This window comes from Ictidomys tridecemlineatus, unplaced genomic scaffold (genome assembly GCF_052094955.1).
Source record: "Ictidomys tridecemlineatus isolate mIctTri1 unplaced genomic scaffold, mIctTri1.hap1 Scaffold_827, whole genome shotgun sequence".
Classification (NCBI taxonomy): domain Eukaryota; kingdom Metazoa; phylum Chordata; class Mammalia; order Rodentia; family Sciuridae; genus Ictidomys; species Ictidomys tridecemlineatus.
The window spans coordinates 106,058-132,580 of NW_027526082.1; the positions used below are offsets into that span (position 1 = coordinate 106,058).

At 56.0% G+C, this 26,523-nt stretch overlaps 1 pseudogene across 1 annotated transcript; it reads left to right on the plus strand.

The window, feature by feature from the left end:
• Nucleotides 1-4,408: 4,408 nt before the first annotated feature.
• Nucleotides 4,409-26,504, plus strand: LOC144374700 (ribosome quality control complex subunit TCF25-like; annotated as a pseudogene). The gene is made up of 18 exons (XR_013434038.1): nt 4,409-4,462; nt 4,674-4,748; nt 5,454-5,572; nt 6,529-6,593; nt 9,363-9,445; nt 11,015-11,145; nt 11,655-11,754; nt 12,445-12,538; nt 13,571-13,663; nt 13,789-13,894; nt 15,191-15,350; nt 16,756-16,843; nt 19,270-19,291; nt 22,663-22,799; nt 23,607-23,697; nt 24,349-24,428; nt 25,835-25,907; nt 26,245-26,504. The product of XR_013434038.1 is annotated as a ribosome quality control complex subunit TCF25-like (transcript).
• Nucleotides 26,505-26,523: the final 19 nt, after the last annotated feature.

Genomic DNA, 26,523 nt, shown 5'->3' on the forward strand with positions numbered 1-26,523 from the left:
GAGGGGCTAGTCCCCTCTACACTGGCTAAGGCCAAATACCTTAGGTGGGAGGGGTCTTCTGCCTGGAGGCGCTAACCCCCACTACCCTGGCTCTGCTGTATAGCAGCTACCAAGACAACCAGGTATGAGGAGTCTGCCGCCTGGAGGGTAGCATCCCTCTACCCTGCATGCGGCGGTTTAGGAGCTCCCCTGGATATACAGGTGAAAGGGGTCTCTGGCCAAGAGGGGCGACTCCCTTCTACCCTGGCTGCAGCTGCATAGGAGCCCGTCCAGGACACCCAGGTGGGAGAGGTCTTCTGCCTGGAGGGATGAGGCCCCTCTACCTTGGCTGCAGAAGGTATATGAGCTCCCACAGACACCCAGAAGAGAGGGATCTCCTGCCTAGAGGGGTGAGTTCCCTCTACCCTGGTGGTGGCAGTATATGAGTCCCCCCCCATTCCCAAGTGGGAGGGGTTTTTGCTTGGAGCAGCGAGTCTCCTGTACCTTGGCTGCTGGGTTATAGTAGCTTCCCCTGGCACCTTGGTGGGAGGGGTCTCCCACCTGGAGGGGCAAGTACCCTCAACTGAGTTGCGGTGGTATATGTGCTCTCCCTGACACCCAGGTGAGAAGGGGCTCCCGCCTGGAGGGGCAAGTTTTCTCTATCCTGGCTAAGTTGGTATACAATTTTCCCCTGACACCTAGGTCAGAGTGGTCTTCTGCCTGGAGAGGCGAGTCTCCTCTACCTTGGCTTTGGAGGTATAGTAGCTCACCACTACACTCAGGTTGGAGCAGTCTCTCACTTGGAGGGGCGAATCCTCTCTATTTTGTCTGGTGCCATATGAGAGTTCTTAGGACACCCAGGTGTCCCTGGCTGCAGCAGTATTCAAGTTCTCCTCCAACACCCAAGTTAGAGGGGTCTACCAACAGGAGGGGCGAGTCCCCTCTACCCTGGCTGCAGAGGTATAGGAGCTTCACAATACACACAGGTGGGAGGGTTCCCCTACTGGAGGGGCGATTCCCTGCTACCCTGGCTGCAGCCATATATGACCCCTCCCACCGGGCACCCAGGTGTGAGTGGTCTGACGCCTGAGAGGCAAGTCCCCTCTACCAAGGCTAAGGCAGAATACAATCTGGGAAACCTAGGTGGGAGAGCTATGTTGTCTGGAGGAGCTAGTCCCCTTTCTCTGGATATGGCAGTGTATGAGCTCCCACAGACACCCAGGTGGGAGTGGTCTCCTGCATGGAAGAGGGAGTCCCCTCTACCCTGGCTGTGGCTGTATGCAAGCTCCCCCTGGCACCATGGTGGGAGGGGTCTACTGCCAGGAGGGGCAAGTACCCTCTACACTGGCTGCGGTGGTATATGAGCTCGCCCCAACACACAGGTGAGAGAGGTATCCCGCCTGGAGGGGCAAATAGTCTCTACCCTGGCTAAGGTGGTATACAAGCTCCCCCCACACATACACCCTGATGGGAGTGGTCTCCCCCCTGGAGGTGGTGATATAGGACCCCCTGTCTGTGGTAACATAGGACCTCCCCCTGACACCCAGTTGGGAAGTGTCTTCCTCCTGGAGCAGAGATTCCCCTCTACCCTGGCTTCAGAGATATACAGGTTCCCCCAGACATCCAGGTGGTAGGTGTCTCCCGCCTGGAGGGGCAAGTCCCCTTATGCCTGGCTAAGGCGGTATACAAGCTCCCCTAGAAACACAGGTGGGAGGGGTCTCCCACCTGGAGTGGTAAGTCCCCTCTACCCTGCCCGAAGCTGTATATGGGCTCCCCTGACGACAAGGTTGTGAGATCTCCTGCCTAGTGAGGCGAGTCCCCGCTATCTTGTCTGCAGAAGTATAAGAGCAGCCCCCTCATAGCCAGATAGGAGGGGTCAGCTACCTGGAGGGGCGTGTCCACTGTACCCTGGCTGCTGCAATGTAGGAGCTCCCATGACAACCAAGTGTGAGGAGTCTCTAGCCTGGAGCTAGAGTCCCCTCTACACAGCCTGCAGCAGTATAGAAGTTTCCCTTAATACCCAGGTGGAAAGGGACTCCTGCCTGGAGGGGCGAGTCCCTGCTACCCTGGCTGTGGTGGTATATGAGCTCCCCTGGACACCCAGGTGGGAAGGGTCTCCCGCCTGAAGGTGCGAGTCTCCCCTGTACCCTGGTTGGGGCATCATACTAGCTCCCTCAGATACCAGGTTGGGAGGGTCCTCCCACCTGGAGAGGCAAGTCCCCTCTATCCTGGCTGTAGAGATATATGATTTCCCCCAGACACCCAGGTGAAAGGGGTGTCCTGCCTTGAGGGGCGAGTCCCTGCTACCCTTGCTGCAGCTTTATATGTGGCCCCTCCCCACACCCAAGTGGGAGGGGTCTTGCCTAGAGGGGAGAGTCTGTTCTACCCTGGCTGTGGCAGGATTAGAGCTCCACCTGAAAACCAGGTGAAAGGGGTCTCCCTCCTGGAGGGGCCAGTCCCTGCTACCCTGGCTGCAACTTTATACCTAACCCCCAACACCCAGGTGTGAGTGGTCTCTGGCCTGGAGGAGCAACTCTCCTCTACCCTGACTGCAGCGGTATATGAGCTCCCCCTGACACCCAGGTGAAATGGGTCTTCCACTTGGAGGGGCAAGTCCGCTCTACACTGGCTGCGGTGGATACAAGCTCTCCCAGATACCCAGGTGGGAGGGGTCTCCTGCATGGAGGGGTGAGTCCCCTCTACCATGGCTATGGTGTTATAGGAGCTTCCATGCATACCCAGGTGGGAGGGGTCTCCCACATGGAGGGGCGAATCCCCTCTACCCTGGGCTGCTGTGGTATAGGAGCTCCCATGACAACCAGGTTTGAGGAGTCTAGAGGGTAAAGTACTCTCTACCCGGCCTTTGGTGGTTTTGGAGCTCTCCTGGATACCCAGGTATAAGGGGTCTCACGCCTGGAGGGGCGAATCACTTCTACCCTGACTGTGACAATATAAGAGCGTCCCCTGACACCAGGTGGGAGGGGTCTCCCTCCTGAAGGGGCGAGTTCCCTCCACCCTGGTTGCAGAGGAATAGGAGCTCCTCCCTCAACACCCAGGTAGTGGGAGGGGTCTCCCCCCTGGAAGGGCGAGTCCCCTCTACCATGGCTGTGGTGGTATAAGAGCTCCCCCTGACAAACAGAGGTGAAGGGTCTCCAGCCTGAAGCAGCAAGTCTCCTCTATCATAGCTGGGGAGATATACAAGCTCCACCAGACACCCAGGTGGGAGGTGCCTCCCGCTTGGAGGGGCAAGTTCCCTATTCCCTGGCTAAGGCGGTATATAAGCTCCCCCCAAAAACAGTTGGGAGGCATGTCCCTCCTGGAGAGGCGAGTCCCCTCTACCCTGCCTGCAGCAGTACATGAGTTCCCCTACCCTGACATACTTGTGGGAGGGGTCTCCCGCCTGGAGGGATGAGTCTTCTCTACCTTGGCTGGGGCGGTATACTAGCCCCCCCATACCAAGGATGGAGGGGTCTCCTGTTTTTAGGGGTGAGTCTCCTCTACCCCAGCTATGGTATAGGAGCTCTCCCCAGACACGGAGGTGGGAGAGGTCTCCAGCCTGGAGAGGCGAGTCCCCTCTACCCTGGCTACGGAGACAAGCATTCCCCAAGACACCCTGGTTGGAGGGGTCTTTCGCCTGGGAGGAGAGAATCCCCTCTACCCTGGTTTCAGAGGTATATGAACTCCCCCCATACCAAGGTGGGAGAGGTCTCTTGCCTGGAGGGGAGAGTCCCCTCTACCCTGGCTGGGGCTGGCTACAAGCTTCCCCTGACAACCAGGTGAAAGTGGTCTCCCTTCTGGAGGGGCGATTTTCTACTACCCTGGATGCAGCTGTTTGGGAGTCCCCCCCACACACACAGACACCTAGGTGGAAGTAGTCTTCTTCTTGGAGGAGCAAGTCCCAACTACCCTGGCTGCAGCATTATATTAGCTCCCCTACCCTGACACTCCGGTGGGACGGGTCTCTTCTCTACTCTCCCTGGGGTGGTATACTAGCTCACATCAAAACCAAGATAGGAGGGGTCTCCTGCCTTTAGGGAGACCTTAGCTGCTGAAGTATTAAAAAAAAAATTATGGGCTGGGTTGTGGCTCAGCAGTAGAGAGCTTATCTAGCACATGTGAGGCCCTGTATTCAATTCTCAGCACCACATAAAAACAAATAAACAAAATAAATGTATAAAAAATTAACATTTATTTTCAAATGTGAGGGCTACACCTGTAATCCCAGGTGAGGCAGGAGGACCAAAGTTCAAGGCAGTTCAATTTTCTGAATTTGCTTTGGCTGATTCCGTAGGAACCCTGATGAAGTTTGTGCTAAAGTCCTTGAGATCAGTGGCGGCCCCAGGGGTACTGCATGCAGGTCCCTGCCCTGCCTGCTGCCCACTGTGCTCCAGGCAGCTCTGTGCCTTCTGGGAGCAACCACTTCTGGTGAAGCGTCACTGAGGAGCTTCTCGCTGCCCAGAGGAGCTGGCCCAGTCAGGAGCAGGTGGGAGCCCCTGGCAGCCTGGACCAGCTCTGCAGCAGGGCAGGGTGGGAGAGAGAGGCCACACTGACAGCAGAGGGTACGGGCAGGGTCCTGCTGCAGAAGGATGTGAGGGGCCGCAGGTGCTCCAAGTGGTGCTGGTTTGCTGCTTTGATTCTCAGTTTTTAAGATTTTGCTTCTCTCTCCATTGATTAAAACATCTTATTTTTATTAGTCTAATGCAAGTGGAAAACTCCAGAAGAAGAAAAAGAAGCAGAAAAATAAGAAAAACAGTGCAGGAGAAGCCTCAGTATGTGACCAGACTTGACTGGCCCCTGCCCAATCCCTCTGTGCCCCTTGGGCCGTGTCCCTCACGGTGGTGCTGGGAGAAGACCATTTTATTTGATGTCTTCATTTTTTCCTGTCAGGAGTATAACTATCTAAGAGGTCAAGGATAAAGAAGAGTCACCTACAGTTTTGCTTGTGATTTGTCCCTTTGTTCCTTGGTAGTCATGGCCTACTCCTAGTCTCTGTGTCCCAGCTGCCCTCTGCAGGGAGAGTCCCTTCCCAGCCCTGCTCCCTGTTGCTGTTCACCCAGCCTTCATCCCGCCAGTGCACGAGGGGTGCTGGGTGTGGAAGCCCACAGACCAGATCCCCCTCAGTGAGAATGTTTCCGTTCTTGCCTTGATCCTCCTTGTCTCATTGTTCGTCCTGAAGAGAGGTGGTAGCTTTGTTGCTGTTCAGTTGGAGTCACAGGTCCCAGTTCCATTCAACTGAGGATGTGAGCTCACCTGTGAGACATGAAGTGTGGCTCTCTGGCCCGATGGTTCCCAGGGCCTTCTGGATTAGTGATGGTTCTGAGCTTCCTCCTATAATACATCTCCTCCTTCTGAGTTAGATCATCTTTTAGAAAGTACATACCAAATAACTTTTCAAAGTAACTCCTTGTTATTGGTTGTCAGAGCACTTGGAGTGAAGCCAGTGTGGCTATTAACAGTTCCTTCTGGGCTTTTAGGAAAGTGGGATGGAGGATATCGACTGCATCTTGGAGAGGATTGAGGATGGCAGTGGGCTCAGCCGCCCGGGTCCCCCACCACTGAGCTCCAGGAAGCATGTCCTGTATGTGGAGCACAGGTATGGCCTCGGCCTCTGATTTTGATGGGGAGGAGTGATTTAGAAAGAGGACAGTTTGCTGTCTTTATTTATTTAGAAGTGTTAAGAGTGCATTATTAAACATTTAGGAAGTAGAAAAAAGGAGAAAGAAGTAAGGAAAAGACATCTGTGTTTCAAAGGACTTTTTTTTGGTACTGAGAATTGAATCCAGGGGTGCTTTACCATTGAGCCATATCCCCAGCCCTTTTTATTTTTTTGAGGCAGGATCTCACCAAGTTGCTTAGGGCCTCACTAATTTGCTGAGGCGGTCCTCAAATTTTCAATCTTCCTGGATGCTAGGATTATACCCGAGCATCACTGTACCTGGCTCCTTTTTATTTTTGATTTTGAGACTGGGTATTGTTAGCTTGTTTAGGGCTTGCTAAGTAGCTGAGACCAGCCTCTAACAAGGAGTCCTCCTGCCTTGGCCTCTGAGTAGACACCGGTGTGACACCATCATGCCCAGCTCAGGACTTCCAAACAGCTTGCCTTTGTATGTCTCATGAGGCGTTTTTAGCTGTACCAGTGTAGTGTCACCCTTGAACGATCACCCATCTCTTGGTCTGGTGGGTGCTTAATGAAACCTGATCTTTGCCAGCTTTGACAAGCAAGCTGCCTGTATCGTTGAGGCCCTCCAGTCCATGTCAGTGTGCATGCTCCCTGTACGAAGCATGGCAGATGAACACTGGACCCACAGGGGAGACCTACCCCAGGTTCTCTCCTAGCAGTGACCCACTGTGTCCCTTGAGTGCCCCAAGGGGCCAGTAGTGGTCAGGTCCTATTGCAGGTGGCAGATTTAAAGAAAGCAGGCCTAGAAATCACCTTTCAAGCCCAAAATCATTGTTCTTTGGCTGCACTCTTACTTAGCTTTCTGCAATTTCGGGTCCTTGTAGGAAAGCCTGACTTAATTTTTCTTCCTCACATTTCCCACATTCTAGACACTTGAATCCGACACAGAACTGAAACGGTATTTTGGTGCTCGAGCGGTCCTGGGGGAGCAAAGGTAAGGCCCACAGCAGCTGCATTCTCAAGGTGTTTTTACCTGCTTTCATTTCTTATGGGTGGGGGAGCCATTGAAAACCCTGGGGGAGAGTACTGAAAGCCACACTGGACAGATGGAGCCCTTCCAGGGCCTGGGCAGGTGACTGAGATGCCAGGAGGCCAGGCTGTTTCACACCTTCTCAACTGTGCACCCCATATTTTTAAAAAGGTCCTACAAGCTGTTAAACTTTGAATCCTGAAATTTTAGCCAGATCCATTTTGTTTCTCCACCAGCAGGAAAAATGACAAAAAGTTTGGGTTCTGAGATCAGTTTTATGTCACCTAACTCATTTCTGGCTAGTCAGCTTCTGCAGTGTCAGCTGATGGTGAGCAGGCAGTGGAGTGTCCCTTGGCTTTTCCAGGGGAAGTCAGGGCCCATCCTGGGACTTTCTGTAGGAGGTGGGAATTCCACTCTCCATCTCCGTACCGAAACATCCGGAAGCTTGTGTCTTTTTAAGTATGTGTTTTCTGATTATAGCGCTGAATGCTTTTTGTTAAAGCTCTGAAGCAGTGTAGAAATGTTCCCCTCTTATTCTGATCACCTGTGGCCATGTCCCCAGGCCTTTCTGCACGCCTCTCGAGGAAGCTGTGCTGGCTTTGGCATGTCGGAGTCCCAGGTGTCTTCTGTGCCTGATGCACAGGGTTCTTTGTTAGGCCAAGGATAGGCATGTCCACACCTTGGCTGCAGGCCCCTGCATCCATGCAGCCCTCCGAGAAGTGGCCCACTGTGGGTTTCCTCGAGTACCTGCGCCTTGCCCAGCTGCCCTCCCAGGAACGGTACCGCCAAGGCCCACCTGCACTCGGTCGTCCTCAGCTACATCCTCGACCACACAGTGCCTTGAAACTGCGTGAGGTGTGCACGTGGCGCCCTTGTCTGACTGGTGTCTGTTGGGTCATGAGTGGGCCAAGGATTATTTTCAGACTTCGTTTGTTCCCACTTTCCTTGTGTTTAACAGTTTTTGCCTTGTATTTTTGTTTTTAAGTGTTTGGGGACTCATGGGTTTCTGACTTCTCTGTGTTTTGGGTTATTTGTGAAAAGCACTTACATGAGCCACTACCGTCGCTGCTCAGGCTGAGTTCTGCCACTCAGCCCAGCTCTGTCTGCCTGCCCCTGTGTTACATTTTTGCATCATCTTATTTTTGTAAATTATAGTTATTATCAGTCATTAGTTAATAATTACATTTGTTTTTTAGTTTTTATGGTGCTAGGGAGTGAACCCACAGCCACACACCTCCGAGCCACACACCTCTGAGCTGCCCCCTGCACATATTTCAGTTTTATGTATCTATTTTTGAGGTGAGGCCCTCTGTGCTTCCCAGACTGATTGCACACTCATGAGTCTGCATGGGCCTCCCCCTCAGCCTCCCAGGCAGCCAGGACCACAGGTCTGTAACCAGGTCAGCTCACTTACTACCTTTATAGTAGCACACTTTTTTGTTGTTTGTTTCTTCAAAAATTTAAGTCCTACTGAAGTATGTCCAGTGAAAGGCTGTGGTTCCCTCCTTCTTGGTCCCCCACCCTTGTCCTGTTGTTCAGAGACCAAACCTTAGCTCCTTTATGTTCCTCCCTCCTGGTGACCATTCAGGGTTTCCATATAGCTGTGCACTGATCTTTGGGGGGAATCTGACTTCCTCCTGAGACAGATGGGGTCTGCTCCCTTCCCCCTGTCTGTGCTGTCTCCACACCCCCTGTGTCGCTCCTCCTGACCCTCCCTCCAGCATCTGTCAGGGCTGCCTCCTCCCCTAGACTTCTGGCTGGAAGCTCACCTCAGACAGACCTGGCGGTGCCCAGGATGCTGTAGACTTCCAGGCACCGGTGGTTTCCTTTCCACTGCTTGCTGCGTGTGCAGAGTTGTGCCATGTTGTGCCTCTCAGCCTCTGGCCATGCTTTTCTTTTTGTGTATTTGTTCTTCTCATACAGTTTTAATGTCTCTTTTTGAGAAAAGAAAGATACTGTTTTGTCCTGTTCCGGGTAGTCCAGCTCCTTATTCCTTGTTTTGTTTTAGTGAAATAGGGCACTGTTGAAAAGCCTAGAGATTGGTCTACACACATCCACATCCCATCACTCAGCTCAGGGTGCAGCCCTTCCAGGCCTGGCTAAGATGCCACCTGGCAAGGGAGCCAGACCCCCTAACAGCAGCTAAGAACTCTTGCCCAAAGGGGGCCTGGTACCCTCAACTTGTCGCTCACACAAGAGTCCCAGGGAGCTGGGTGCCTGAGGACCCTCAACACTCTGCTCTCGGTCTTCTTCCTTGCAGAAATATGCCAATTTCCTCCTCAGTTTTTCTCATTGTTTCCATGTTTTCCTTTTCAAAGATTCGAGTCATATTGCTGGGGTCTGGGTCAGAGGTCCACTTCCCTAATTTGCCTCTGACCACGGCCAGGCATTCCTCCTGTGCAGTCTGTCCCATAGGAAGCAGCTCATTTGCTCAGGGAATTTCAGTGGCCCTGAGCTCCTGCTCTGCACCATGTTCTAGGGTTTCACTTTTGTTTCCTTTTTGTCCCTCTTGCCTTCGTCCTGGACTATTGGCCTCCCTGTTCCCATGGACCTGATGGAAGCTGCTTGCACAGGTCGCAGCTGGGGTCCCCTCTTCACGCAGCAGTGCTTTGCTCTCCCTCCCTGTGTGCCCCCTGCCCACTGCTCTGCCTCCAGGGAGAGCTGGAGGGATTGGGCGGCCAGCCTGGCCCCTGGCCCGTGGAGGTAAAGCTGTGCCTGTCTCCTCCTCCCCAGGCCGCGACAGAGGCAGCATATATAACCCAAGTGCACGTGGCTGACGACCCCCAAGAGCACCTGGCCGCGGTACAGCAAGCCAGGTGAGTCTGTCACTCCTGCAGCAGGGGGCTGGCACGCTGGCCTCAGTGCCTTCCGGGTGGGTCTTGCAGCACCATGTGCAGCTGCGTGTGAAGTATGGTGTTCCTGAGGGTGCAGCAGCCTGTATGTCCCCAGCTGGCCTGACCTGTGCAGAAGCTCTCAACTTCCTTGCCGTCTGCCTCGTCCTCTGGGTGCCATGCTACAGGAAGCAGCTGAACAGACGCTTGCATTTTTAAGTGTTTTTTTTTGTGTGTGTGTGTGTGTGCTGGCACTGAGCCTGAGCCCTCCAAGCCACACATGCCAGGCTGGGCTCTGCTGCTGAGCTGCATCCTCAGCCCTTGAGTTTGTTTTCACATTATGATAATTTGGGGGCTGGGGTTGTAGCTCAGTGGTAGAGCGCTTGCCTAGCATGTATGAGGCCTTGGGTTCGATTCCTAACACCACATAAAACTAAATAAGCAATATAAAGGTATTGTGTCCATCTACAACTAAAAATATTTTAAAAAATCAATAATGTATGATAGTTTTACGTTTAAAGAAAACAGCCATGCAGAAGGTGCAGGGTAGGAAGTGAATGCCCTTTCTGGGCATCGGCTACACAGCAGAGAGAAGCATCCAGACAGCCCTCTGCAGGTTGATGGGGCACATACTGTAGAAGAGGTCATGAGTGTGTAGAGGACATGTGTGGAGGGTGGTAACCAACGCACCTCACCTGCTGTGCCTGTGGGGTTGGGGATTCTAGAAGAATCCCCTTAGACTCCCAGTGAGGATCACCTGGGAGTTCGGGACCTGTACTTGTAGGATCAACCCTGATGCCTCTCATGTATCTTCTCTTCCCACCAGGTCTCTTGCCCTTCTAGCAAAGGAACCCGAACATGGTAGAGGTAGGGGCTCATTGTCTCAGTCTGCAGGACTTGGACCTTGGGCTGGGCTCTCAGGATGGAGTAGCTCAGGGGAAGCCCATGAGAACCATTGGCCATTTAGCGGTTGTCTTAGCAGACTGAGTTTTTCAGGTTAACCAGAGGAAATGGTCCCTCCACACAGTAACACAAAAGGAGCAGAACCATATTTGGTCAGGGGTTACACATGGCCAAGGCCTCTGACCTGGCCCTGTGCCCACTGCTCGCCTCCTGCCCCAGCCCCTCACAGCCACCCTGGCTGCTGGTCCCAACCAGATGTGATCGGGCACCCAGATGGACCTCCATGCTCCCATCCCTGAGGTTTGTTGTCCTGGGCGAATTCGGCTCCATCCGTTCCCAGAGCTCATCTGAATTCTATAGAGAAGTGAGTCTTTGTGGAAAGCAGACGGAGGCCAGCTCCAGGGACAGCCCAAGGAAGCAGTGGGAAGCAGGCCCAGGTGTTCTGAGAGAGTCCCCGGACGTCAGCCTCTGGCCCAGAGGCAGCCCAGCCCCAGGCCTGGGTGACCTGTGAGACCCCTCAGATCGAGTGGGTTGGTATCACAGAGTCCTTTCTGAGAACAGCACAAGGGAGACTTTTGGGGCTACTGTGCTCTGTAGAGGCGCCATGTCCTGGCATCCAGCACACCCTCTCTGTGCATTCTCACCTGCCAGGTCTGTCTATGTGGCTGTTGGAATCGAAAAAAGGGCTTTCCTTCTTTGCGTTTGAACACAGTGAGGAGTACCAGCAGGCACAGCACAAGTTCCTGGTGGCCGTGGAGTCCATGGAGCCAAACAACCTTGTGGTATGTGGGCCCCACAGCTGCCAGTGGGTGGAGGGTGAGTGCCCGGGCAGCTGCTCCCTTGGCAGTGGGGCCCCCGGACCCGAGGGGCACTGTGAAGACTTGGCACTCAGGTGCTCTCCTGCTGGGAGCTGCGTGTAGTGGCACTATGGTCCTTCCCAGGTGCTGCCTCTGTCTTGGGCCTCACTGGGGAGGTAGGGGGAGCATGTAGATCCTGCTGGCCCCATGTCCCCCACGTAGGGGGGGCAGGAACCTGCTTGCTTTCAGTCCTCTGTCCTGAGACCTGGGAGCAAATACAGCCCCACTGAGCAGGCAGTTTCCCCAGTTTTCACCTGGAGCCAGGTCCAGGCCTTGGCTGGGTAATAGCAGTGCACACCTGGAGTCCAAAGGGAATTTCGTTTGTCACCTGGTGATTATCTCTCCTGGTGTGCACAGGTCCTGGGGGACTGCAGGGGTGTCCTTTGGGTCCCTGCCTGTGACCTTCCTCCAGAGCTGCCCTTCTTTTCTGGTAGATTCTGCTCCAGATAAGCCCCTACCATGTGGACTCACTCCTGCAGCTCAGTGATGCCTACCGCTTTCAAGAGGATCAGGAGATGGCACGAGACCTCATAGGTGAGACCCAGTAGGCAGTGCAGCCTGCCTGTTCTTGCCACTAGAGCAGATGCAGGTGGCAGGACGTTTTCATGTAGCACTTTGTGGAAGGTGTGTCATGCCTGGTTTAGTGTGTCCTGGAACTGGGCAGCCATCACTGCAGTCCATTCCAGGAAAACAGCCTGCCATCTTCTATCTTCCCACAGGCCCCAGAACCCCTGACTTCTGGTCAGACTCTCCGTGGCCCTACCTGTGTGGGGAGCCATTCAGTGGAAGCACTGTGCGTGGTCTCTGCCCATGGTTGTGTGCCCCATGTGTGGTGTGACCCAGGTTTGCGTGTGCTCTTGGCTGGATAGTACTCCCCCTTTGGACAGACGTGGTTGGCGAATCCGTCATCAGTGGTGGTTCTGGTTGCTCTTCCGTGTGTGCGTGCACGCTACTCTGGGTGTCTGGGCCATGTTTGCATCACCTGGGGACTGGGCATGAACAGGACATGTGGCAGTGGCACATCATGGTGTCGAGCGTGTTTCTCATTCAGGCTCACATGTTCTGTGGCTGCAATTAATGCCATGGCACCAGGGAAACCTAGGAGGTCCCATTGCAGGGTCCCAATTCTGTGACCCCTTCTTTCCAGTGCTTCGCTTGTTTGGGGTCTTGGGAGTTGCAGGTGCCTACTGTGGCTGACTCCTGCCTCTGTGTTGCTGCCCACAGAGCGAGTGCTGTACAGCATGGAGTGTGCCTTCCACCCCCTGTTCAGTCTCACCAGTGGGACATGCCGGCTGGACTACCACAGACCTGAGAACAAGTGAGCTGCCTCTCCTGAAGGCAGCCCTCCCTGTGGGCCTGGGATACTTCTGCAGGCCTCACAGGCCTGTGTCTTGATTCTTAAATCAGTGATGCTTAAGTCAGATTCAGCCTGACAGAGCAGACCTGGGTCTATGCTCTGCTTTATGACATTTCTGTGCTGAACACCTCTGGCATCAGCCCCGAGGCAAGCCTGCATGACCGCAGCAGTCTTCCTGCTGTCCTGTGTGTATTCTTGCTGCTCTGGGCAGCGCTGCTTGGCTGTGGCATGGCCCCCACCTTATGGCCACCATGCCCTGTCTCAGTGCAGCAACGTGACTGCACCAGGCACTCTGTCTAGACTTTCTCCACTGGTTTCTTTTTCTAGTAAACTCTCAGTTCTAAAAATAAGTCTACAGGATGACTAAAGTCACATAGCTTTATGTATGCAACAGTAGCACCATTGAAATTTGAAGGTAAATTAAGATCATAATTATAACTGTTTTTAGCTCATTTCCCTTGAATAACAAGTAGCAAACCAAAAGCAAGATAATGATTTCAAAAAGCTTGGTTTTCAGGGAGCTGAGGCTGTAGCTCAGTGGCAGAGCTCTTGCCTAGCACATGAGAAGCACTGGTTTGATCTTCAGCAGCACCACATAAAAATAAATAAAATAAAAAATATTCTGTCCATCTACAACAACAACAAAATTTTTTTAAACCCTTTTTTAAAATATTTATTTTTTAGGTGTAGATGGACACAACACAGTGCCTTTTTTAATGTGGTGCTGAGGATCAAACCCGGGTCCCGCCTGTGCTAGCCGAGCGCTCTACAGCTGAGCCACAATCCCAGCCCCAACAACAAAAATTTTTTAAATACTTTCAGTACATTTGTGTGTGTTCAGCTCTTCAGGCACACACAAAGCTTCTCCCCAGACACAAAAGGCATTCACAGACTCGTATGATGACCTGGACACTGGCGTGGAGCCAGGTGGCTCTCAGAGGCTGCTCTGCTGTTTGCTGCCACTTGAACTCACATGGATCTTTTTGGATGTAGGAGCTTCTACCTGGCCCTCTACAAGCAGATGAGCTTCCTGGAGAAGCGTGGCTGCCCGCGCACCGCACTGGAGTTCTGCAAGCTCATCCTGAGGTGAGTGTCCACCAGGGATCCACTCCTGCCAGTCCTCATGGCAGGGGCTTCTGGGCTGCAGAGACCCTGGGCCCTGACAGTTTCCCTGCTCTCTTTGCTCTTCCCTCACTGTGCTGCCTGCGAAGCCTTGAGCCACACGAGGACCCGCTGTGCATGCTGCTGCTTGTCGACCACCTGGCCTTGCGGGCCTGGAACTATGAGTACTTGATCCGCCTCTTCCAGGAGTGGGAGGTAGGTGTGCACTTGCAGTGTGACTAGTAGCCATGGTGAGTCCATGAAGCAGAGCCAAGGTGGGTTCCAGGGACCTCCTGCCCTTTAGTCTTCCTCATCTCTGCTGTTGAGCAGAATCAGGTCTTCCCAGAGGGAAGCAGCCTTGCATCGATCCCCAAGATGAGCACACAACTGCATTGAGTGTGCGTGTAGAGATGGTGCTTAGTAATGGACAATCAGGCAGACCACAGAGCTGGGCATGCTAGGCACAGAAAGGGACAGCCACTCAGTGAGGGAAGTTGTGATGCAGGGCTGACAGGGACCCTAGGTCCTGAGTGTGGGGACGACAGTCTGGGTAGTCACGATTGGTTACATGTTCCAGGTCAGAGTTGCACATAAATGCCACCTGCCATCCTGGGGCCCCAGACCCAGGAGAGTGGGGTTTGTCTTGGGCTCCACTGAGTGCTATAGAGCATGCACTATCTTGCTACAGGTGAGGTTTGCACACAAGTCGAAGCAGCAGTATAGGTGTGCTGGGTCAGGCTCCACGTGTGAAGATCAGTCTCACCTCTTGCTTTAGTGTAGCTGCTGCAAACTGAATGGGACAAACAGCTGAACAGAGCTTGTCCAGAGGGGGCTCAGGCCTAGGAGGGGAGGAGGGGGAGGAGCCTGTACTTGTTCTACTTTTCTGCTTGAACCTTTCACAGCACATATTTTTCGTGAATAAAGAAATACATTTTTCATAAAAAATAAGTAATGAAAAACAGGTAAATCATTTAAAAATCACATAACTCTTTATACAGTTGGCTAAGAAGTCTCACTTCCAGGGATCTAGTTTACAGAGATTCCAGGAGCTCAGGAGAATGGCTATAAGAAACCCACGGGGTCCCCAGAACCAGCCACAGAAGAATGTTTGTGGTGGTTTATAAGATTACAGAACTCTGTGGAGACGAGCATTCCCTGTTAATGGAAAAGCATGGAGTAGATCATGTCTGTTACATCGCACACAAAAAAAGGCGGGGAAATGTTTGAAGAGGGTGGTGGCCCCTCTAGGTGGGGGCAGTCATAGCTTGGCTGCGTTAACTCTGGACTCTGCTGTGTGGGGAGAGGGAGTCGCTCCTGTCCCCCACAGTGCTGAGCCTGAGGGGCTCAACAGAGCTCTTTTCCCACTGACGTTGCCCTTCTGCACATTGAAGACCCCCAGGTAGAGCAAGTCCTCCATTCAGGTGTGGGGGTGGCCCGCTTTGTCAGCTCACTGTGGTGCACCTGGTCCTCACAGAGGGCAGGCCCCTCACCTGGCCTCTTGCTCCCTTGTAGGCTCATCGGAACCTGTTGCAGCTCCCAAATTTTGCCTTCTAGGTTCCATTGGCATATTTCCTGTTGAGTCAGCAGACAGACCTCACCCAGCATGAGCTCAGCTTTGCCAGAGAGAAGGCCTCCCTCCTGATCCAGCAGGCACTCACCATGTGCCCTGGAGGTAGGTACCACGCTGGCCTGTGCAGTGGTTCTTCCTGAGGGTGGAGACCTGATCCCAGCCCTCCCTGGTGCTTAAAGAAAGATGTGTTCTCCAGCCAGCCTAAAAACTGCTGATGTTGCAGTTAGCTGATTATTCACCTCAGCGGGCCAACTGCATGCCAGCCAGGTGGGAGGGGGCTTTGGGTGAGGGACAAACTGTATGTCCACTAACTTTGCTGTTAGTTACAGGGCAGGAGAGAGATACAGGGTATGCACATTGGTGTTTAGTGTTAGGGAGAGAAACAGCAGCAGAGGGTTGAGCAGGACCTGGACCTGATCCAGAGGCAGTGTGTGGTACGGCCCTGCATTTCCAGGATGCCCCCCCGCCACACTAGGCCTCTATCTGCACCCAGGGCAGGTCCAGGGGCCTGCTGCCTACTCAGGCGGCGGGTGGCGAACCTTCTCCACAAGCATGCAGGAAGGGACCCTCTAGAGGAGGCCGTCCTTGTGCTTGAGGGTAGGAGTGTTTGTGACAGAGGTGTGCACACAATCGGTGACTGCCCCTCTGAGGGGAAGTCCCAGAGTCAGCACTGCTTTGTTGGCTCTGATGAAGCCATGGAGAGGCCCCAGCACTGGGTGGACACAAGCACAGGCAGACCCACCTGCAGTGTCCAGAGCTCCCTGTCAGAAGAGCCAGCTCACCAACTCAGGGCTCAGCCCATCATCCCAGCAGCCACCTCTGTCCCCCTTGGGTTCGATGCAACTGGGAGCCCTCGGTAGGCCAGCCAAGGTGGGGGACACAGGGACATGGGGCCCACGTTGAATAACAGAGCTGCCATGGCTATCCCTCAGGAGAGACCCTACTGCGGCTTGTCCCTGGGAGGCAGTTGGTAGGCCGGCTTTCCCAGCAGCTGCCTCCGGCAGGGTCTCAGCATGTGGGCAGTGTAGGGAAGCCCTGCCTACTCAGCCAGAGAGTACTGCATGGGGACAGTACTAGAGCTGGAGAGGCCCTGACCCAGGGGACTGGACACCCAGAGCCCGTGACCATGTGTTGGCCACTGTCCTTACCCTGGGGCCCTGTGGGGTCACCTCCTCCAGGGCACTGGCCGACCCACTCCCATCAGTCTGTCCTAGGGTCTGTTGCTCATGCTTGAAGGGTGATGGCAAGTCTCCCTGAGATGTGGAAGGGCACTTGGAGGACAAGGGTCTGCCTCCAGGGTGCAGAGAGGTACCTGCTCATCCTTTGTGGACCCCCATCCTCAGCCACTCCCCCTGCAGCAGCTCAGAACGCTGGTCAGACTCAAGGACCCCATGGCCTTGCAGCCTCTGTGACGTCATGACTCCAGTCGTGTCTGTGATCAGGGCCCACAGGGCCCCGGGTCCTTGTCCTGGCCACTGAGCACCTGAGCCTCTGCTTCCTCCTGCAGTCCTCATGCTCTTGCTCGAGTACTGCAGTGTGTGGCCCGATGCCACTGTCTCCAATCACCGCTTCTTTGGACCAGATGCTGAGATAAGGTAGAGCCTTGGTGCCCTGCTGGGATAACACCTGGTGGGCATCCTCGTCGACTCCTGGGGGCCCTCGCTTACCTTCAGGGCAGTGGAGGGGTGGCAGGTACGCTCTGCTCCGCAGGGTCAGGGTGTGTGTGTGGCTCTGTCTCCTGGAAACCTTCTTCAGCCTGGTGGCAATCTCGGAGACAGGAAACCCCTGGGGATGTTGGTTACTGTCCCCTAAGGAAGGCCTGGAGTCTGTGTCCACATATGGGTCACCTTACGTCTGAAGAGAAACACTGGTGGGTTAAGTAAATGGCCTCTGGCCTAATACATGAGGTTCACCTGATGCCTTTTGACAGGAGTGGGCAGCAGGGCTTAAGGTCAGACAGCATGACCCACAGGCACTGGCTGTGGGCAGAGGGTCTCTCGTTGCTGGTATGTTCCACATTCTGCATTGGCACATATCACCTTTTTCATGTTTCTCATAAAAATACAGAGGAGACAGCCAGGTGTAGTGGCACAGCCTATGATGCCAGCAATGCTGGAGGCTGAGGAGGGGGATCCAGCCTCAACAACTCAGCGAGACCCTATCTCAAAGGAAAAATAAAGGGGGCTGCAGTTGTGGTTCAGTGGTGGAGCACTTGCCTTGAACTTGTGAGGCACTGGGTTTGATCCTCAGTACCACATAAAAATAATAATAAAATAAAGATATTGTGTCCATTTAGAACTAAAAATATATATAAGATATGAAAAATAAAAAGGCTGGGGATGTGGCTTAGTGGTAGAGTACCCCTGGGTTCAATCCCCAGTACCAGAAATAAAAAGAAAACATAAATGAAAGAAAAACATGTTATGGGGGTCCACCCCAGAATCCCCGACCCCTAGGCAGCCTTCGTCCTCTGCACTTGCTCTCTGCAGACACACATGTACACTGAGCAACTCAGTCAGCTGAGGAGCGCAGACAGCACCAATTCAAAGTTACAGACCTGTATGCCCTCCCTTCAGGAGGTGGACTGTCCATCAGTAGCTGAGAGACAGCCTCTTTTTGCTCCAGAAGGTCCTGCTGGTGGGTCTGCTCACAGGCTTTGCTCCCACAGTCAGGCCCCACCATGGCGCAGGCATTGCTCCCAAAGCCAACCCTCATCCTGCACCCTGATGTTGCTCCCACAGCCAGCTCCCTATCCCTGACGTTGGCTTTGCTCCCACAGCTAGCCCCCTGCCCTTACACTGGCCTTGCTGTACCCAGCTTCCCATCCCTGACCTTGGCCTTGCTCCACCCAGTCCCCCATCCCTGACCCTGGTCTTCCTCGCACAGCCAGTCCCCCATCCCTGACCCAGGCCTTGCTCCGACCAGCTCCCGATCCCTGACCCTGGCCTTGCTCCCACAGCCAGCTCCCCATCCCTGACCTTGGCCTTGCTCCACCCAGCTCCCCATCCCTGACCCAGGTCTTGCTCAACAGCCAGCGCCCCATCCGTGACCTTGGCCTTGCTACACCCAGCTCCCCATCCATAACTCTGGCCTTCCTCCCACAGCCAGCTCCCTATCCCTGACCTAGGACATGCTACACCCAGCTCCCCATCCATAACTCTGGCCTTCCTCCCACAGCCAGCTCCCTATCCCTGACCTTGGACATGCTCCACCCAGCTCCCCATCCCTGACCCAGGTCTTGCTCCCATAGCCAGCCCCCCATCCCTGACCCAGGCCTTGCTCCACCCAGCTCCCCATCCCTGAACCAGGCTTGCTCCCACAGCCAGCGCCCCATCCCAGACCCAGTCCTTGCACCACAGCCAACCAGCCATCCCTAACCAAGGGCTTGCTCCACAGCCAGCTCCCCATCCCTGACCCAGATCTTGCTCCTTGCACCACAGCCAGCCAGCCATCCCTAACCAAGGGCTTGCTCCACAGCCAGCTCCCCATCCCTGACCCTGGCCTTGCTCCAACCAGGTCCCCATCTATTACCCAGGCTTTGATCCACCCAGCTCCCCATCCCTGATCTTGGCGTTGCTCTGCCCAACTCCCGATCCCTGACCCAGGCCTTGCTCCCACAGCCAGCCCCCTTCCCGGACCCTGGCCTTATTCCCACAGCCAGCGCCCCATCACAGACCCTGGCCTTGCTCCACCTAACTCCCCATCCCTGGCATTGGACTTGCTCCACCCAGCTCCCCATCCCGGACCCAGGCCTTGGTCCCACAGCCAGTCACCCATCCCTGACCAAGGCCTTGCTCCACCCAGCTCTCCATCCCTGAACCTGGCCTTTCTCCCACAGCCAGTCCCCCATCCCTGACCCAAGCCTGGCTCCACCCAGCTCCCCATCCCTGACCCTGGACTTATTCCCACACCCAGCCCCCGATCCCTGACCCAGACCTTGCTCCCACAGCAAGCTCCACATCCCTGACCTTGAATTGCTCCACCCAGCTCCCCATCCCTTACCCAGGTATTGCTCCCACAGCTAACCCCCAACCCTTACTCAGGTCTTGCTGCACCCAGCTCCCCATCCCTGACACAGGCTTGCTCCCAAAGCCAGCCCCCCATCTCTGACCTTGGCTTTGCTCCACCCAGCACCGCATCCCTGACCCAGGCCTTGATCCCACAGCCAGCCCCCAATCCCTGACCCAGGACTTGCTCCACAGCCAGCCCCCCATCCCTGACCCAGGACTTGCTCCACAGCCAGCCCCCCATCCCTGATCCACACCTTGCTCCACAGCCAGCTCCCATTCCCTGACCCAGGCCTTGCTCCAACCAGCTTCCCATCTCTGACCCAGGTCTTGATCCACCCAGCTCCCCATCCCTGACCTTGGCCTTACTCCACCTAGCTCCTCATCCCTGACCCAGGCCTTGTTCCCACAGCCAGTCCCCCATCCCTGACCCAGGCCTTGCTCCACCCAGCTCCACATCTCTGATCCAGGCTTGCTCCCACAGCCAGCTCCCCACCCTGACCCTGGCCTTGATCCACCCAGCTCCCCATCCCTGACCTTGGCCTTTCTCCAACTACCTCCTCATCCCTGACTCAAGCCTTGTTACCAAGCCAGTCCCCTATTTCTGACCCAGCCTTTGCTCTACCAAGCTCCCCATCCCTGACCCAGGCCTTGCTCCCACAGCCAGCTCCCCATCCCTGACCTTGGCCTTGCTCTACCCAACTCCCATCCCTGTCCCAGGTCTTGCTCCCACAGCCAGTCCCCTGCCGTGACCATGGCCTAGTTCCAACACCCAGCTTCTCATCCCTGACCTTGGCCTTACTCCACCCAGCCCCCCATCCCTGACCCAGGCCTTGCTCCACCTAGCTCCCCATCTCTGACCCAGGTCTGGCTCCCACAGCCAGCTACCCATCCCTAACCTTGGCCTTGCTCCACCCAGCTCCCCATCCCTGACCCAGGCCTTGATCCCACAGCCAGTCCCCCATCCCTGACCCAGGCCTTGCTCCACCCAGCTCTCCATCCCTGACACAGTCCTTTCTCCACCCAGCTCCCCATGCCTGACCCAGGTATTTCTCCCAGAGCCAGCCCCCCATCCCTGACCCAGGCCTTGCTCCACCCAGCTCCCCATCCCTGACACAGGCTTGCTCCCAATGCCAGCCCCCCATCTCTGACCTTGGCCTTGCTCCACACAGTTCCCCATCCCTGACCCAGGCCTTGATCCCACAGCCAGCCCTCCATCCCTGATCCAGGCCTTTGTCCACCCAGCTCTCCATCCCTGACCCTGGCCTTGCTCCCACAGCCAGTCCCCCATCCCTGAGGCGGGCCTGGCTCCACCCAGAGCCCCAACCCTGACCCAGGCCTTACTCCTATAGCCAGCTCCCCATCCCTGACCTTGGCCTTGCTCCACCCAGCTCCCCAACCCAGACCCTGGCCTTGCTCCCAAAGCCAGTCCCCCATCCCTGAATCTGGCCTGCTCCCACAGCCAGTACCCCATCCCTGACCCTGGCCTTGCTCCACCAGCTCCCCATCCCTGACCCAGGTCTTGCTCCCATAGCCATCCCCCATCCCTGACCCAGGCCTTGCTCCACCCAGCTCCCCATCCCTGACCCAGGTCTTGCTCCCATAGCCAGTCTCCCATTCCTGACCCAGGCCTTGCTCACCCAGGTCCCCATCCCTGACCCAGGCCTTGCTCCACCCAGCTCCCCATCCCTGACCCAAGCCTTGCTCCCACAGCCAGCCCTCCATCCCTGACCCAGGCCTTGCTCCACAGCCAGCCCCCCATTCCTGACCCAGGCCTTGTTCCACAGCCAGCTCCCAATCCCTGACCCAGGCCTTGCTCTACCCAGCTCCCCATCCCTGACCCAGGCCTTGCTCTACCCAGCTCCCCATCCCTGACCCAGGCCTTGCTCTACCCAGCTCCCCATTCCTGACCCAGGCTTGCTCCCACAGCCAGCTTCCTATCCCTGAATCTGGCCTTGTTCCACCCAGCTCCCCATCCCTGACACAGGTCTTGCTCCACCTAGCTCCCCATCCCTGACCTTGGCCTTGCTCCACCCAGCTCCCCATCCCTGACACAGGCCTTGCTCCCACAACCAGCCCCCTGCCCTGACCCTGGCCTTATTCCCACAGCCAGCTCCCCATTCCTGACCCTGGCCTTGCTCCACCCAGTTTCCCATCCCTGACCTTGGTCTTGCTCCATGCAGCTCCTCATCCCTGACCCAGGCCTTTTTCCCACAGCCAATCCCCCATCCCTGACCCCGGCCTTGCTCCACCCAGCTCTTCATCCCTGACCCTGGCCTTGCTCCCACAGCCAGTCTCCCATTCCTGACCCAGGCCTTGCTCACCCAGGTCCCCATCCCTGACCCAGGCCTTGCTCCCACACCCAGCTCCCCATCCCTGACCTTGGTTTTGCTCCACCCAACGCCCATCTCTGACCCTGGTCTTGCTCCCCCAGCCAGTCCTCTGCCCTGACCATGGCCTAGTTCCCACTCCCAGCTCCCCATCCCTGACTTTGGCCTTGCTCCACCCAGTCCCCCATCCCTGACCCTGGCTTTGCTCCCACAGCCAGCTCCCCATCCCTGACCTTGGCCTTGCTTTACCCAGCCCCCCATCCCTGATCCAGGCCTTGCTCCCACAGCCAGGCCCCTGCCCTGACCCTGGCCTTATTCCACAGCCAGCTCCCCATCCCTGACCCTGGCCTTGCTCCACCCAGCTCCCCATCCCTGACCTTGGCCTTTCTCCTCCCAGCTCCCCATCCCTGACCTTGTCCTTGCTCCACTCAGCTCCCTATCCCTGACCCAGGACTTGTTCCCACAGCCAGTCCTTCATCCCTGACCCTGGCCTTGCTCCCACAGCCAGTCCCCCATCCCTGACCCTGGCCTTGCTCCCACAGCCAGCTTCTTATCCCTGACCCTGGCCTTGCTCCCACAGCCAGCTTCTTATCCCTGACCCTGGCCTTATTCCCACAGCCAGCTCCCCATCCCTGACCTTGGCCTTGCTCCACCCTGCTCCCCATCCCTGACCCAGGCCTTATTCCCAGAGCAAGTCCCCCATCCCTGACCCAGGCCTTGCTCCACCCAACTCTCCATCCCTGACCCTGGCCTTCCTCTACAACCAGTCTTTCATCCCTGATCCAGGCCTTGCTCCACCCAGCTCCCCATCCCTGACCCAGGCCTTGCTCCCACACCCAGCTCCCCATCTCTGACCTTGGCCTTGCTCCACCCAGCTCCCATCCCTCACCCAGGTCTTGCTCCCACAGCCAGTCCCCTGCCCTGACCATGGCCTTTTTCCCACACCCAGCATCCCATCCCTGACCTTGGCTGTGCTCCAGCCAGCCCCCCATCCCTGACCCTGGCCTTGCTCCCAGAGCCAGCCCCCCATCCCTGACCCAGGTCTTGCTCCCACAGCCACCCCCCTGCCCTACCCAGCTGGTGAGTCTGTACCTCGGGAGGTCTCACTTCCTCTGGAAATAGCCTGCCACCATGAGCTGGCTGGAGGAAAATGTTCGCCAGGTTCTTCAGGCAGTGGATGCTGGGGACCCCGCTGTGGAGGCTTGTGTGAACAGGTGAGATGCTGGGTATTCATGCAGGTCAGCCCCTCCTGCCCTCTCTGGGCACCCTCTGATGTTAGATGCTGTGGGCCAGAGTGGTTTCATGTCTTCTGCCGCTGGCATAGCCCTGCTCTCCTGTGGGTGAGCATGTAGACCCCAAGGCTGCTGCCACTGTCCAGGTGGGATTGAAGGTGTGGCATGGGTCTGCCCATATTCTGTCCTGCCTACTGCTGTGCGTCTGGTTCTCACATCTGCTATAGCAGGTGCCAGGCTCACACCTGCTGGCAGAGATAGCAGCAAGCAGCAGCCCTGGCCCACTCCCACCCATGGTCTGGCCTTTGGCCCTGTTAGCATTGTGGTCTGGGACTGCTGTGGCCAGGCTGGGTAGTACAGTGAGGACTCTGTGGTCTGTGCTGGCCAGGAGTCTCCCCTAACTGCCCAGAGGAAGCCCTCTGCTGTTTAAGTAAAATTGAAGAAATGATGGGAGAGTGGGGGCCCTGGAACCCTGGCCCTCACAGCCAGTATTCACTGTGCACTCATCTGTTCTCCACACTAGAGGGGATGTTTTAATGGGCAGGAGCACGTTCTGCTCCCTGTGCAGCTTCTCTGCCCCACCCTGTCCAGCAGGGGCAGGCCCCATGCCTCAGCTCTAGTGACACTGGGGTCCTTCAGAGACTCACTCAGCACACCATGGACTGACTGCTTGGCCATCTGGGGGTGAAGCTGGAGATCCTTAGAAGATGGAGACCTGCCAGGGAGGAAGGGCTTAGCAGTTTGCAGGGTGAGCAATGGTTAATCTGTTGCTGTTTGCCCTGGCCTCAGGTGGAAGATGCTCTACCAGCATGCACCCAGGAAGATCCATCGCCATGTGATCCTCTCGGAGATCAGGGAGGCTGTTGCTGCGCTTCCCCCAGTAAGGAGGATGGCGTAATGGTGGGCTGTGTGACCGTTCCCCTCCTGCTCCTGGCAGCCCACAGGCAGGATGGTGGGTGAGGCCAAAGGGGATATATGTACCTTCCCTCAGCCTACTGGGGTGCTGGTCAATCCAGGAGCAGCTGGACCCATAGTCTTGGCCCCACGTGCCTTGCTGGTGGCCAGGCCTGCATGCAACACTGCTGAGAGCAGGCTGCTGCTGTGGGGAAACCTCAAGGGCACCACAGGTCTGTAGGAAGAGGCAGGTCAGGGCGGCCAGGACAGGGGGTCCCTTGGGGCCCTCGACACCACTAATTTACCTAAGCTGCTCTGCTGATCCTCAGGACAGCACTGCCAACCTCTTCTGGCCAGGAAGGCTTGTTCTGATGAGTAGTGACAGCATGGTGCTGGCGGGAGAGGGTAGAGAGGCCGGACAGGACTGTGCCAGCTTTGTGTGACTTGTGGTTCAGCCCGTGCTGTGTGGCTTGGGCACCACAGTGAGTTTGATCATGGCATGCGTGGGCACTTCCTGTGTGCCTGACCTTTCCCACCATGCCTCTGTCCAGGGGCAGAAAGCCAAGCCCATTCCCCTTCTCTGTTGAGTGACCTGCCCCAGAAGGCTCTAGCATCACTGTTTCTCCCCTTTCTAAAGGATGTGACCACACAGTCTGTGATGGGGTTTGACCCTCTGCCTCCCCTGGACACCATCTACTCCTACGTCAGACCAGAGAGGTAATGCCCTCACCCCCACTGTGCTTGTGCAGACCCAGGTCAGTGCCTCAGGGCTCCCCGGGGCTCGATGCCCACCGAAGGCAGCCCAGAAGGCCAGCGGTCAGCCACAGGGAAGAGGGAGCAGCAGTGACACTCAGGACACAGCTGCCTTTGCACATATCCACCCAACTCTGAGCGTTTCTTTCCAGATTTTGTAGCAGGTACTAGAAACGCAGTGGGAAGCAGAATAAGAAGCCACTCTGCCTGTGGTCAGCTGCCGTGGTAGGAACAGATGAGAATTGTAGAACCTAGAGATAAGGGTAAGGTTCAAAGTGCACCGAGAGATACCCAGAGCAGCAGGAAGGCAGCAAGAAGGCCCGTGAGGCTGGGCAAGGAGAGTGGGTTGGTGGGACAGAAAGTGACAAAGAAACACATCAGAGCCCGCCTCCAGGCTGGCCCCGGAGTGTGGGCAGCTTTCAGAGCCAACAGAGCCCTTTCACCTTTACTTCTGGTGTTAGGGCCACACTCAGGGCTGAGACCAGGAGGATCACAAGTTCAAGGCCAACAGCTTAGCAAGACCCTTTCTCAAAATCAAAAGGGCCAGGATTTAGCTCAGTGGCAGAGCACTTGCCTAGTATGTGTGACCTGGGTTCCATCCTGGCAGGGGAAAAATATGCTGAGGAGCTGCTTGTCTGGGGTAAGCCCCAGAGCTGCTGGCGGCCCTCCCTTTTAAGGCAGGCTGCCTTCCATCCCCACCTTTCCCCACCAACTTTGTAGAAGTTATAATGGGACTGTGTGTTCACAGTGAAGCCCATTGTGTCAAGCTCCCCAGTAGCTCAGGAGGAGGTCATTAGTCAGCGGTACAGAGGCACCTTGCTCTGCTCTCTGCCCACATGGGCTTTATCCTCCTCAGAGCATGGGTGTGGCCCTGGCATCCAGCAGACAGTGGCCGTGGCGTCCCCTGCCTGTGGCTCTGTTCTCTGCTGGCCTTGTGCTGAAGGAAGTGTGCACCTGCGGCCCTTTTCTGTTTTGTGGTGCTGGAGATTGAACCTGGGTGCTCTACCCCTGAGCTGCAGCCCCAGCACTTTTTTAAATGTTGGAGCCATCTTGCTGATTTACCCAGGTTGGCTTTGAACTCATGATCCGCCTACCTCAGCTTCCCAAGTTGCTGGCACAGGCATGGCCACCACGCCCAGTGAGAGTGCAGTTCTTCTTGGAAACAAGGCCTGTCCATGGCAGAGGACAGCCTGGCTGTGGTCATTTCACAGACTAGGCTCCTTGAAGAGCCACCCCCGGGCCCCTTCCTTTCCTTCCCAGTTGTCCTTGGGTGTCCATGGCCCCTCCCCAAGCTGGACCCTGACCTGCGTTGGAAGGAGTCAAGGGGAGTCTAGCTTTGTTTTATGACTTCTCTTGACTTCCTGTTTCAGGTTAAGTCCTGTCAGCCATGGAAACATGGTTGCCCTCTTCTTCCGGTCACTGTTGCCAAATTACACTGTGGAGGTAGGTTGGGCACGTCTCAGCTTCTGTGCTGAGTGGTTCAAGCCAGTCGTCTGCATGCAGATGTCCAACGTCAGCACCATGCTGGGCAGTGCAGGAGCGGGGCCGACAGCTCCTGGGAGCCGCAGGGCTGCTCGGCCCCCTGCCTCGCACTGGCCTGGGTAGACATGTGCCTTTGGTTTTTCAGAGCTTCATGTCCTTGACAGGGACCTGAGGAGGGTCCAGGTCCCGTGCTGGGGTGCAGGCCACCCCGGGCTTGATGACGCATCTCCCTGCTTGGGCCCCAGGTCCCCAGTCCCAGCACAGAGAGGCCCTGCTCAGACATGTCTCGCTGCTGCAGGGGGAGAGGCCAGTGGAAGGAGTGCCTGGGGGTCTGAACCACAACCAAGGCTTGAACCGGTTGATGCTGGCCATGCGAGACATGATGGCCAACTTCCACTTCAATGACCTGGAGGTGTCGCGGAAGGACAACCCCAGGGGGAGGGGGACTGGGACTGAGCCACTTAGGCTGCTGCGCCCAGCGCTGTGTAATTATGTTCCTGATTCTGTTCTGGTCTGGATTGACCAGTCCCCTGAAGTAGAAGTGCGGGATGTACCATCTGCCGTGTCTTCTGTTCCC